Here is a 13954-nt window from a genome sequence, read left to right as displayed (position 1 = left end):
TGGCAAAAAAAAATCTTTCCATCTAAAAATTGGGGGGAAAATGTTAAAAAAAAAAAAGTTAAGCCAATGTGATGTGTTCATTTATAAAAGTGATGCCAAACCTTAATGGCTACAGGATCACACAAAATGGGTACCCAGATTCCTGGACAGATGGGCAGCAGGTTTTAGACTTACCTTTGAAAAAACCTGGAGGGTTGGTTGCCCATAGGTCATGCCCGTAATCCTAGCCACTATCAAGATGGTGAGATCAGATCCCAGGATCCTGGTTTAAAGCCAGACCAAGAAGACAAATCAGAGAGACACATCTTCAATTAGCTGAAAAAAAAAGAGCCAGAGTGAAGGTGTAGCTCAAATGGTAGAGCACTGGCCTTGAGTTGAAAAGGCCAAAGAAGAGTACAAGGCCCTGAGATCAAACCCTAGTACCAAAACAAAAACCAACCAACCAATCTGTGTAGAGATATAAACAGATGATGAGATACTGTTTTAGAATGGACATCTCCAAAGAGATTTCTTTTTAAATGAGTGTGAAGAACTGGAGAATCAGGAATAAGGAGGGCTACACTACCTGAAGTTGTTCTGTATTTGCTTCTTTACTTCCTTTACTATTGTTTGAAGATTTTTTTTAAACCAAGAATTTGTATTATTTTTTACAACTTTTAAAACGCATCCAGGAAAGAAAACAATATTTTTATGTATGGCCATCAGGATGTGTTTATCTCACCAACTGGAAGCCAAATTTGTTTTTCCTGTAAACTAATGGTGAACAATGAAAACCGAAGCTTCAGGTCCAGTAAATGGTGGTTATGATGAGAATTCTCATCCCTGGCTAGTGACCTGTGAGTCATAGAGGCACAGGGGGGCTATTTTCTCTCATAATCTAGCACTATAGTCAACATGATCCTTTAAAAACAGATAGCATTATGTCACTTGTCTGAGTGAAACACTTTTATGACCTATTGTCATATCTAGAGCAAGTCCATCTTATTCTTCTAGTTTCTGAGGCCTTCTATGAACTTCTGCCATGTCTTCCTAACCACATGTTATGCATTGAATAGTGTCCTTCAAAAATTCACATTCAAGTCCAAACCCCTGAACCTCTAATAGTGACCTTATTTGGAAGCCACTGTTGCAGATATAAAGTTGGAATGAAAAAAAAATGGCATGTGAAGAAACATCAGAAATAAAAAGCAACTCACCAGAAAAACAAAAGTTGAAATGAAGTCTTACTGGAGAAGGTGGGTCCCCAGAGATGTTAGTAGTTGTCTTTATAAGAAGTAACACACAAGTTAGGTGCCAGTGGCTGAAATCTGTAATCCCAGCTACTCAGGTGGCTGAGATCTGAGCATCACAGTTCAAAGCCAGCCTGGGCAGGAAAGTCTGTGAGACTTTTTTGTTTGTTTGTTTGTTTTTGGGTACAGTCGTGGGGCCTGAACTCTGGGCCTGGGTGCTGTCCCTCAGCTCTTCAGCTCAAGGCTAGCACTCTACCACTTGAGCCACAGTGCCACTTCCAGCTTTTTTCTTTTTGCTTATGTGGTGCTGAGGAATCGAACCCAGGGCCTCATGCATGCAAGCCAAGTACTTTACTACCGAACTACCTTCGCCACCCCATTTTTTTTGTCAGTTGTGGGGCTTGAACTCTGGGCGGGCCTGGGCGCTATCCCCCAGCTCTTCAGCTCAAGGCAAGCACTCTACCACTTGAGCCACAGAGCCACTTCCGGTTTTCTGGTGGTTAGTTGGAGAACAGAGTCTCATAGATTTTCCTGTCCGGGTTGGCTTTGAACTATGATCCTCAGATCTTGGCCTACTTAGTAGTTAGGATTACAGGCATGAGCCCTGTGAGACTCTTATCTCCAATAAACCACTAGAAAACCAGAAACGGCACTGTGGCTCAGGTGGTAGAGCGCTTGCCTTCAGCTGAAGAGCTCAGGGACAGTACCCAGGCCCAGAGTTCAAGCCCTATGACTGACAAAAAAGAAGGAACACACACACACACACACACACACACACACACACACACACACACACACACACACACTAACATGAATCGTATCTCATGATTCTTTTTTTGCTGGTCCTAGGGCTAGAACTCAGGGCCTGGGCTCTGTCCCTGAGCCACTCTGTGCTCAAGGCTAGTGCTCTACCACTTGAGCCACAGGGCTACTTTCAGCTATTTCTGTGTATGTGGTACCAAGGAATTGAACCTAGGGCTTCATACATGCTAGGCAAGGACTCTACCACTAAGCTACATCCTCCCAGCCCTCATGATCTTTTTGAAAAAGTTGTATTTGGGATTAAACTCAGGGCTACATTGCTTACTGCATATCCCTAAGTCATTGCCTCAGGATACTTATACTAGGTGTTTCAATTAGTACTTAATTTAGATATTCATGTGATGGGCCCATTGTCATCACATTTACTGCATTTACTTATATTTATTTATATAATTTAGTGTCTCAGTATGCAACCTAGGCTGGCCTCAAACTCAGGATGTTCTTGCCTAAACCTTCCAAATGCTGGTATTATATGCATTTACTACTATGTGTGACTTAAATATCTAAAAATAAATAAATAAACATCTTCTACTGTAAATTAGGTGAAACCACTATGGAAATCAGTATGGAATTTCCTCACAAAAGTAAAAATAGGGCTGGGAAGGTGGCTCAGTGGTAGAGTGCTTGCCTTGCATGCATGAGGCCCTGGGTTCGATTCCTCAGTAACACATAAGCAGAAAAAGCCAGAAGCAGTGCTGTGTCTCAAGTTGTAGAGTGCTAGCTTTGAGCTGAAGAGCTGAGGGACAGTGCCCATGCTCAGAGTTCAGGCCCCACAACTGACAAAAAAAAAAAAAAAAGTAAAATAGAGCTGCCACTCATGAGGCTCAGTCTGTATACAATAGAGATCCCTACATACTCGGTTTGTTACAGTACTAGTCCCAGGAACCAAACTATGGAATCAGTATAGGTACCCATCACCTCATACATGGGTAAATAAAATATGGTAGTTGCTTCCATTTATTGTTTTTGTTTTAGTCTTTTTAGTTTTTTTTTCAGAGTTGAGGACTGAACTCAGGGCCTTGTACTTGCCAAGCAAGTGCTCTTGCACTGGGTTAATGAGCTAAAGAGGGTCTTCCCAGAAGAAGAAAAAAATGCCAATAGACACATGAAGAAATCCTACATACCTCTGGCCATGAAAGAAATGCACAAAACATGGAGATTCCACCTCACCTCAGTTGCAATGGCAATTATTAAAAACTAAAAAACAGTAACAGATGCTGGTAAAAATGTGACCAAAAGGGAACCTTAATACACTGTTGGTGAGAATACAAAGTAGTTCAATCATTCTAGAAAGTAGTATGGAGTTTCCTCAAAAAAAATAAACAGAACTACCCTGAGCATTTACCCAAAGGATTATAAAGCAGGATACAGTAAAGCTACCAGTACAACCATGTTCATTGTTGCACTATCCACCATAGCCAGGTATGGAATCTGTCCAGATGCCCATCAGTGGATGAATGGCTTAAGCAAATGTGTAATAGAATTTTACTCTTTCATTAGAAAGAATGATAGTGTACCATTTTAAAGAAATGGAAAGCTTGGGGGAAAATATGTTAAGTGAAATAAGGATGCATGCTTTCTTGTGGATACTAGCTTTAGCTTGTGAAGTCATGAATATGTTGGGTAGTATGCAAGTGTATGCAAATGTATTAGCTGAAATATGGAAGAAAGGGATGTCTCAAATAATGTAATTTCTTAGAAAGGCAAAAATCAATGTTTAGCAAAATAAAACATGAGGAAGAGGGTACTTGAAAGGGGTGGAGTAGGGTCAAGGGGAAAAGGGTACATAAATTAAGAGAAGAGGGGGAAATGTAAGAATCTAATGTCTATCCTACAAAATTAAAGAAGAGTGAGGGAAGGTGTGGGTAGGTAAAAGGAGACCAACATTCAGATTCAGGCAGAAAGACAGAAAAGAGTTTATTGGGAGAACCAAAACACTGGGCTGCCCTATAGAGCAGGGTATAGAAGCTCAAAGTAATGGCAGAGAAATATTTTATAGGGAAAGGTGAGACTGCAGTGCATGAGGAAGTGACCTCAGAGCCCGGTCAGTGGGCCCAGTTACCTGGCAGCTACAGGTGCTGAGCAGGAACTTCTAGGGAGGGTCTTGTGCAGTTTTACACAAAGAGAGAAAAAAGGGGAAGAGGTGTACATGCAGTTTTGCATGGAGAGAAAACAAAAGGAAGAGGCCATTTTCCTGGGAAGACCTAATATTCCAGAATTTTGATAGTTATAAAGGGACATTAATTCTCTCTGGCTACTTCCTGCTGACAAGGGGTGTCAACATCAAGAGTAGAAGGTAGAGATGTTATCTGGTCCAGGAGAAGGCAGAAGTAACAGTTTCTTGGTGGCAAATGCACCTGTGTGCCTTTGGATGAAATCTGAAAGAAGTCTTAGGAGGCAGGTGCCAAACAATAAGAAAAGAAAAAACATTACAAGGGCCCACAAATGGCAGAAGGAAGAGCATTCAGGGCAGAAAAGAAAAAATTGGATGACTTGGTGAGTTACTGTCTCATGCCATGCAGGAGATTCTGGAATAGGTGGATCATGTCCCTAACTACTCCTGACTGATTAACATCTGGTGAGTGGGAGTGGGAGAGCATGATGGATTGGATAAATCAGAAGCTGGGGCTAGATTGGTATGGTTGATGACCATAAATGGTAACAACAGATCCCCCTGAAGTAATTTCCTGATCACACAGGTGCAACCATAAATCTTAGCCCTGCCACAGTGGAGCCCTGCTCTCCATCCCTCATATCTCTCACAGTTCACATAAACCCAATCCCATATAACCATGCTTATAGTCCTCCTGGCTACTACTCTCAGCCTGCGAGGTAGCTTGTCAGGTTACTGACATTAAATTCCTTTCCCTTTGGATGTGACCAAGTGTCTCAGTGATTTACTTGAGGAAGCCTTTCACTGGTGCCTAGACTCAGATCTGGGCCCTCCTATCAACCTTGCTCTTCCCCTCCCCAGGAATCTGAGCTGCTTCAGGAACTCTGGCCCCTCCAGCTTCCATTGAAAATCACTTTTTCGCATCACTGAGCACTCCCAACTTCACATCCACCAGCAGCCATCTACATCCGCTGATCTTCCTTGGTAAGTGAGCTCTTTTTCCAGAACACAGATTCCATTGTTGACTCCCAAAGTATTGACAAGCTCTCAGATTCCCTCTGGGCCTCTGCACTCCAGACCTTGCCCTGGACAAGATCATTCACCAGGCTTTTGCCTTCTGGGCCTTTGCCCTGGACACAGTGGATTGTAGGTGACCAGCCCCTCCTGTCTCCTTCTCACTTTTACCAGTTGAGTTACTTTTAGGGGGGAGACATCAACTGTAGCTCATAACCGGTACTGTTTGTTCCTCACCATGGGAGGGTCCTCCTCACACATCCCCTTGAACTTTCCTTTGGGATGTCTCCTTAACAATTTTACTCCAATCAAACTCAATTCCAATTTCAAGCCTTCCAGGCTTACTCAGCTGGGTAGGCAAATTTGCTCCTTATATACTCTAGAAAATGACTCAAAGTGGCCATTTAATGGCACATTCCATCCCAACATTTTTACAGGTCTTTTATAACTTCTGTGAGCTCTCAGAAAAATGGAAAGAGTTTTCCTACATTTGGGCTTTTTCTTTCTCCCCTCAAAGCCCAATCTCTGCACTCCCTGCTCCCCTACCCAAATTATAATTATATTTTAACTTCCCACCCAGCCAATGAACCCCCATGCTACAGCCCCAATACCACCTCTTCCCTCAGATTCCACAGCACTGCTGCTTCCTGCCACAGCTGGAGCCACTGTGCCTGGCTGCTCTGCTTGCCTCCTCCCTTCAGCCCCACCACCACACCTTCTCACTCTGCCCAGCCTCCTGTGACTCAGCAGCCTACCACTGCAACACCTGCTTCACTCCTTCCCTTCTGGGAAATGGCTGCCACCAAAGGCATTGTTCAGGTTCCTCCCCTCCCCGCTGCTTGTTCCCTTGAGAATAGAAATGCCAGTGGGGTCCCCAGGACCCCACTAGGTTCCCTTCTAGGTTCCCTCTCAAGGCTAGCTAGCCATCCTGGCTTAAGTTCTCTTAGCTAAAACTGTCTCTGTGTCTCCTCAAGTACAGCTATATTCTGTTAATGTGTGACCCTGCATTTATGCCTTTCTGCTTGTCTGTCTGCTGCTTGTCTTCTTGCTTATTAATAAAGTTCCACCAAATTTTATTACCATCCTGACTTGCTTTTTGCCATCTTCACCACTTGGTGGGTTTTTATATAATCCCCACACTTCTAGCAAGTGTTTAAAGGCTAATTCATATGCTAATGTATATCATTACCAAAATTGTTTTAAAGATTAGTCTTTTTTTTTTTTTTTTTGCCTATTGTGGGGCCTGAACTCTGGGCCTGGTTTCTGCTAAAGATAAAACCTGTTCCCCACCTATAACACTTCTCCCCTCAAATCTTCCCTTACATTATGTAAATTTCCCTATGACATGTTATAAAACTTATAATTCTTCAGCTGCCCTGTCAAACCCAATGCTATGACAATATGACAGGACAGGTGGAAGAAAATATACAAGAAAATATACAAGCTCTAGACAAGCTTGCCACGGATTTATGTTCTAGGGACTCTTCCTCTTACAATCATCCATATGAGGCCTACTAGCCACATGGATTTTGCCCCTGCTGGGATCCCCTTATGGCCATTTTTGTTTTACCTTGCATTTGTAGAAGCCTACAAAACATGCACACAGAAAGATAGTCAATCAGATGCTCCTGGAGCAATACCATGTTGCCCCTAACCCAGAGGATACTTCCAAATGACTCGACCCATTATCCAGCAGAAAGCAGTTACAGAAGATGGACCTTCTCCCATACACCCTAATGTGGTATCCCTGCCAAAAATAAAAAAGAGAGGAATGTTAGCCTGATCTCCTCCATCTCAGGAGACATCATGCAATCTTAAGTCTTGCAGTAAAGCATAGCCCTTCCTTGAAATTAGCTGACACAGGGGTGTCATGGTCTTTCAAAACAGGCAGCTGCAATGGATGACAGCAGGTCTCCCATTTGAAGCAGTATTCCTTTTGGGCAGTTACAACCATAAATGGTAACAGATCCTCCTGAAGTAATTTCCTGTTTATGCAGCTGCAGCCATAAATCTTAGCCCTGTCACAATGGAGCCCCAGCTCTTACCTCCTCACGGCTCACATGAACCTGATCCCATATAACTATGCTTGTAGTCCACTTTGGCTGCTACTCTCAGCCTGTGAAGTACCCTGTCATGTTACTGACATTAAATTCCTTTCCTTTTGTATGTGACTATGTGTCCGAGTGATTTTCTTAGGGAAGACTTTCAAAACCAAATTACAACATAGATTAACCTTTTCCCCCCCCTTTTAACCCTCCTTTTACTTAGATCAATTTTCACTCCTGAAGATAGGCCCATTGGCACATCCTAAGTTTTCCATGTCCCTTTTTTCTTGACTTCTTCCTGAGACAAAAAACCAGGTCCAGACAGACAGAAAAGATAATGTCTTTAACAGTAATAAACAAACCTTTATACTCAAGTTTCTGACACTTAGCCCCAAATTTTTAACAGTGAAGGGAAATAAACCCTAAGTCCTCTAGAGATTTACATTTTTGCTAAGCCAGATAACTCTTGATTACAATGTTAAAGACTGTAAGGAAACCATTTTTAATTCCCTTTCCAAATCCACTTCTCATTGTTAATTTACATTTAAAAGAATCCTTAGAATACCTTTTAACTAAACTTCCCCTTTAAAACAATGTAATAATCATTTGAAGCATTTAGTAATTTCCAAACCTAATGACCTTTTTGGAGTTTAAACTTAAACCCACCCATTTACCTTTGTGGATTAAGTTTAAACCCACCCAATTTTTTTCTACAGCAGCAGGGTTTTTTTGGGGGGGGGAATTATTTTTGTTTTTTTATTGTAAAAATAGTATACAGAGGGGTTACAGTTACATGAGTAACTGTATTGTTACCTCCTCCTTTGTGTTTCCCCTACCATCCCTTCTTTATCTTGAACATGTTCACACACAACACACACACACACACACACACACACACACACACTTTTGCACAAAGATCTTAAAGCATGCAAAAATTAATACCAACCATACATTCATTTTCCTGAATTTTAGTGGCAAAGGATATATATATATAATTTAATATATATTTGATTGTTTTACATATTATATGTATATATTATATCATATATGCATATAATATATAAAACAATCAGAATTTCTTACTCTTACAGAAGATCAAGATTAAAGACAAAAGTATTTTTTTTTTAAGAATTGTCTTTTTTTTTTTTTTTTTATCATGGGGCTTGAACTCTGGGCCTGGGCGCTGTCCCTCAGCTCTTCAGCTCAAGGCTAGCACTCTACCACTTGAGCTACAGGGCCACTTCCGGTTTTCTGGTGGTTTATTGGAGATAAGAGTTTCATAGACTTTCCTGCCTAGGCTGGCTTTGAACCACGATCCTCAGATCTCAGCCTCCTGAGTAGCTAGGATTACAGGCGTGAGCCACCAGCACCGGCTTAAAGACAAAACTTTTTTTTGGGGGGGGGGTCCGTCGTGGAGCCTGAACTCTGGGCCTGGGCACTGTCCCTCAGCTCTTCAGCTCAAGGCTAGCTCTCTACCACTTGAGCCACAGCGCCAATTCCGGCTTTTTTTTTTTTTTGCTTATGTGGTGCTGAGGAATCGAACCCAGGGCCTCATGCATGCAAGGTAAGCACTCTACTACTGAGCCATCTTCCCAGCCCCAACAAAACTTTTTAACAAAGTACTTTAGCTGGGCCTCATTTCTTCAGGGTCTGTTTTTTTTAAACAAGGCATTAGCATACCTATTTACCTTTGAATACCTTAAGTTGGAAGAAGGCTGGGTGGGGGTAATCCGAAACTAAATTGGCTTGGCTCTGTCTTTTATCCAGTTTTAGATAAGAGCACTTTACAACTTTTTACACTGTCAGGACCAGCCAAAAGTCTGCACCCCTCTCCCCCGCTGCCACAGCAAGGAGGGGACAAAGCCTGAGGCTTATAACTTTAGCCAGATTGCTAAAGGCCTGCAACTGCCTGTGACCCACCTCTTGACTTCTGACACAGGGAGGGGACATAGCAGGTCCATGACTGGGTCCAGCCAGAGGCTAGAACTTTTATTCTCCCAGAGATGTTCAAATGAACAACAAAGACACAGTAAAACAAAGATCCACAGGACAGAAATGTGCTGTGTTGACCTGGGCCCAAAGCCTACGACCACAACAAGCAGACTCTAGGTCACCCTGGCCCCAAAGCTTCTGGCCATGACAAACAGGTGCCAGATAGCCTGGTCCACAGACCCCCCCAACCACAGCCCTATGCCGGGCAGTCTCTCACCCTACCAGAGCCAGATGCAACCAGAACCTCCTCACCTAGTCTGTGTGGGAGGAAGAAGGGCGGGTCTCAAGTAAATCTCCTCCCCTTATTTTGTCAATTTCCAGATGGATCAATCCCCAGATACTAGAAAAACATACAAATAGACAACAGAGACAAACAAACAGATACTTACTACAGAGGTCTCCTGAGAAACTCCAAACTCCAAAAAGATTTAGTGGCATGTCTGGTGTCCATAATACTGGCTGTTGGAGTGGCAGAAGAGCCATTGGACCCTGAGAAAAATCTCGAGCAGAACCTTCCCTATGGAGTCTCCCATCCTCTGGCAGTCAGAATTGCTGAAGCTGTTTGCCAATGTGGTTTCAAAGAACCCAAGTGATCCCCTTGGTACTGGGGTCTTGCTGACAGGGGTCCCAGATGAGCCCCCAATGTTGTAAGGAAACTCAGTTGTGAGAAACACATAAAAGACCAAATTATGAATCTTTATTGGAGAGCTGGAGGACTCATGTCTCAAAGATCAGCAGCCCCAAATGCAGCTAGCACAAAGTTTACATAGGCCAAAGGCACATAAAGTGTGTGGAATTAAACCTAAAATGTGTTATACATAAGCAAACAAACCAGATGAGGACACTTAAACCTAATAGGAAAGCAAACCATCTAGGTAATCAATCAGGGGAAATCAAGGGCTAATAGACTAGGGGAAGCACAGATCCAGTCTCGTTACTTCAATCCTAGCTACATAGGAGGCTAAGATCTGAGGATCATTGTTCAAAGCCAGCCCACAAGCCTCTTACTGCCCACTAACCACCAAAAAAGCCATAAGTGGAGCTGTGACTTCAGTAGCTAAGAGCTAGCCATGAGGGAAAAAAAGAACAAGGACCGTACCCAGGCCCTGCGTTCAAATCCCAGGACTTGCCCACACACAAAAAGAAAGTGTAAGGATTGGAGATCTGGCTCAAGTGATAGAGTATCAGCCAATGAGCAAAAACATTAGATCCAAAGTTTGAGTCCTGGTCTCAGTCCTGGAAGTGAGTGTGGATTATAGAAGGTAACTGGTCCTAGGGAGTTATGAAATCTAGCTGGGCAAATGCTAAAAACTCATGGCACAACTACTTAAGGTGTACATAGTCTCTTGTTTTTCCATTATGATTAATCTTTCCTTCTCCATGAGAAGTAGAATTTATTTTTTTACAGATGAACAATATCAATGGCTATTTCTGACTTGGTTAGGAGTTTTATCTTACAAAACAAAATTTCAACATAACATGAACATGAGAATTTTTTATTACTATTACATTGTATAATGTGAAATAGCAACATTTGATCTAGCTGACACCATCGTGGCCATGTGATGGATGGTTGGGTTTTGGGTTTAACTGGCACCATCTTGTCTTCATGGTGGAGGGTTGTGGTTGGAAGTCAGCCCGGGCAAGAAAGTCCGTGAGATTTTTATCTCCAATTAAGCACCAAGAAAGCCAAAAGTGACACTGTGGCTCAAAGTGGTAGCACACTAGCCTGGAGTGAAAAAGTTTAGTGTCAGATCCCAAGGTTTGAGTTTAAGTCCCAAGTCTGGCATGTGCACACACACACAGAAAGCCCAAAGCTGCCTGTGGGCCTCATGTATCCATTGCAAAGTTGCAAAAACTCAGGTCTGCACTGCCAGGCACAAAGCATCCCTGTTTTGTGCGACAGTAGCACGACAGGAGGTCAGGCTTATTTATGGCCGGAAGAAGTTGACTGCCGGCACCCATCTTGAGGCAAGAAGCGCAAGAAGCCTGTGACAGAGTGGCGCCCATCTTGGACCGGGTGGCTCGTGACGAAGCGCTCGGTAAGTGATTCTCTGGTGCCCACAAGAGGGAGGCTGGGTTTGAAGAGGAGGCCTAGAAGGTTTGCTAGTCTCATGTGACTAACCAAGCATTTTTCCACCTCAACCCAGGTCAGGCAAAATTTCTTGAGAATTAGCCCCCCCCCCCCCCCCCCCCCCCCGGCAGAGGCCGCGTTCCCTCAGGTGCACAAAGATGGCGACTGGTTCCCGCAAGGCACCTCCAGTGTTTCGTGTGCCAACCGGCCGGCCAGGCAAGTCAGCTGCTCAGGTGAGGAAGAAAATCAAAATAGAAGACCCTGTGTCAGTGAGCTGGCCAGACACGGCTGCCTTTCCAGTGGAGAAGAAAATCAAAATAGAAGATACTGAGCCAGACAGCAGGCCTGTTAAAGCGCCAGCTGGCAGGTCTGTTAAAGCGCCAGCCGGCAGGCCTGTCAAAATGCTAGCCGGCAGGCCCACCAAAGCGCCAGCCGGCAGCCCCGCCAAGGCTCCAGCCAGCAGCAAGGCCAAAGTACCAGCCAGCAGCCCCGCCAAGGCACCAGCCACCAGCCAGACCAAAGCGCCAGACACTAGCCAGACCAAAGCGCCAGCCAGCAGTCCCACCAAAGCTTTAGCCAGCAGCCAGACCAAAGCGCCAGCCAGCAGCCCCACCAAGGTGCCAGCCAGCAGCCAGACCAAAGTGCCAGCCAGCAGCCCCACCAAGGCTTCAGCCAGCAGCCAAGCCAAAGCACTAGCCAACAGTCCCGCCAAAGCTTCAGCCAGCAGCCAGACCAAAACGCCAGCCAGCAGCCCCGCCAAGGTGCCAGCCAGCAGCCCCGCCAAAGTACCATCCAGCAGCCAGACCAAAGTGCCAGCCAGCAGTCCCGCCAAGGCGCCAGCCAGCAGCCAGACCAAAGTGCTAGCCAGCAGCCCTGCCAAGGCGCCAGCCAGCAGCCCCGCCAAAGCGCCAGCCAGCAGCCAGACCAAAGCACCAGCTACCAGCCAAACCAAAGCACCAGCCAGCAGCCAGGCCAAAGCACCAGCCAGCAGCGAGGCCAAAGCACCAGCCAGCAGCCAGGCCATAGCGCCAGCCAACAGCCAGGCCAAAGCACCAGCCACCAGCCCCGCCAAGGCACCAGCCAGCAGCGAGGCCAAAGCGCCAGCCAGCAGCCAGGCCAAAGCTCCAGCCACCAGCCCCGCCAAGGCACCAGCCAGCAGCGAGGCCAAAGCGCCAGCCAGCAGCCAGGCCAAAGCTCCAGCCACCAGCCCCGCCAAGGCGCCAGCCAGCAGTGAGGACAAAGCACCAGCCACCAGCCCCGCCAAGGCACCAGCCAGCAGCGAGGCCAAGGCGCCAGCCAGCAGCGAGGCCAAAGCGCCAGCCAGCAGCCCCACGAAAGTGCAAGACAAAGCCGCCTCTCAGGAAGAGCACCGAATCAAAATAGGAGATCTCCTAGTCGGTACCCAGCGCTTACAGTTTGCTGTTGAACGACTGGAGAGGCAACTAGACTCCTTTGAGAGGAGGGTGGATGATGTCATGTGTTCTTGGGTTAAAGCATTATGGGAATGTGGTAATCCTCTGGGGTCTAAATGCAATGATCCTTATTGCCCCCTACTTAAACATCAGAAAATTGGGAAGCGGAAAAGGAAGCAGCAGATGGCTGATGACTCTGAATTGCCTGGTCCTTCTGGTGCTGCCTCCACCTCAGGAGCTGGGGAGCAGGAAAATGCTGGCAAGGGCAGTGTGGTGATGAAGTCTTGTGATGTCTAGGGGTCTCAGCATCAGAGTTGAGAAGGAACTGCTGAGGCTGAGCCACAGCCCAGTATGTCCTCCCTGTGAACTATCAAGCATGCTGCCCCTCAGCTTCATCCCTGCTTCTCTGCCATTTTTCTGCTCTTCTATCTCCTTGGCTCATTGGTGCTTTGCTGGATCTTTCATGGCAGATTCACCCCTTTCTGCAGTGTGAGCACCCAGCAATCATCTCTGAGACTCTTTTCTGATTTTGTTACAAGTTTTCTAACATTGCCTGTTTTTTTTGAAACAGGACACCTTAGAAGGCCCCCCTTCTTCTTGATGTGAGGCCATGTTGATCTTGTTGCTGGTGCAGGCCCACCCTCAGGTGGTTAGTTCCATCTAGAGTCAGTCTTGTTCAGCATCAGAAAATGGGTAGGAAGCCTTCACATGCCCCAACTGATCAACAGTGCTATTGTTTCTCAAAAGAAGGGTTTGCACAAGGTTAGATTGGGCCTGCTAGGGTTTTTTCCTCATGTAATTCAGTTTCCCACCATTAGTTTTTGTTGTATGGAAGGTTTCTCTTAAGATTAGTTATATTCACTATTACAACCTACACTATGCTCAATTATCTTTCTTTTACTTCTATTTCCTCTGTTAGTATCACTATATTCTAATTGTGAACTAAACTTTGTCTTTAAGTGTTTTCCTTGTGTAACTTCCAGATGAACTTTTTTCAGGACACAGGAAGGAAAACATTTATTTTGCTTTATTTTTATATGAAGAACCAGAATATGCCTGAAAAGGAAGTTTTAGGCACTGTCAATTCATTCCCTTAGCTGGTGCCCTTAGAGGAAAATTTAAAGGTAACTCTGTGGTTGTGTTGTCTTGTTCACTTCCTTTATCTCTCTGTCACCATGCCATACTTTCTTTGTTTTATCAGTTTCTAGAAAAGCAATAGTCATAGAAATTATTGTTTCTCACTGGTATAGCTT

This window comes from Dipodomys spectabilis, unplaced genomic scaffold (assembly GCF_019054845.1).
Source record: "Dipodomys spectabilis isolate Male_0828 unplaced genomic scaffold, ASM1905484v1 ptg000180l, whole genome shotgun sequence".
Taxonomy (NCBI): Eukaryota; Metazoa; Chordata; class Mammalia; order Rodentia; family Heteromyidae; genus Dipodomys; species Dipodomys spectabilis.
This window is presented reverse-complemented; position numbering follows the sequence as displayed.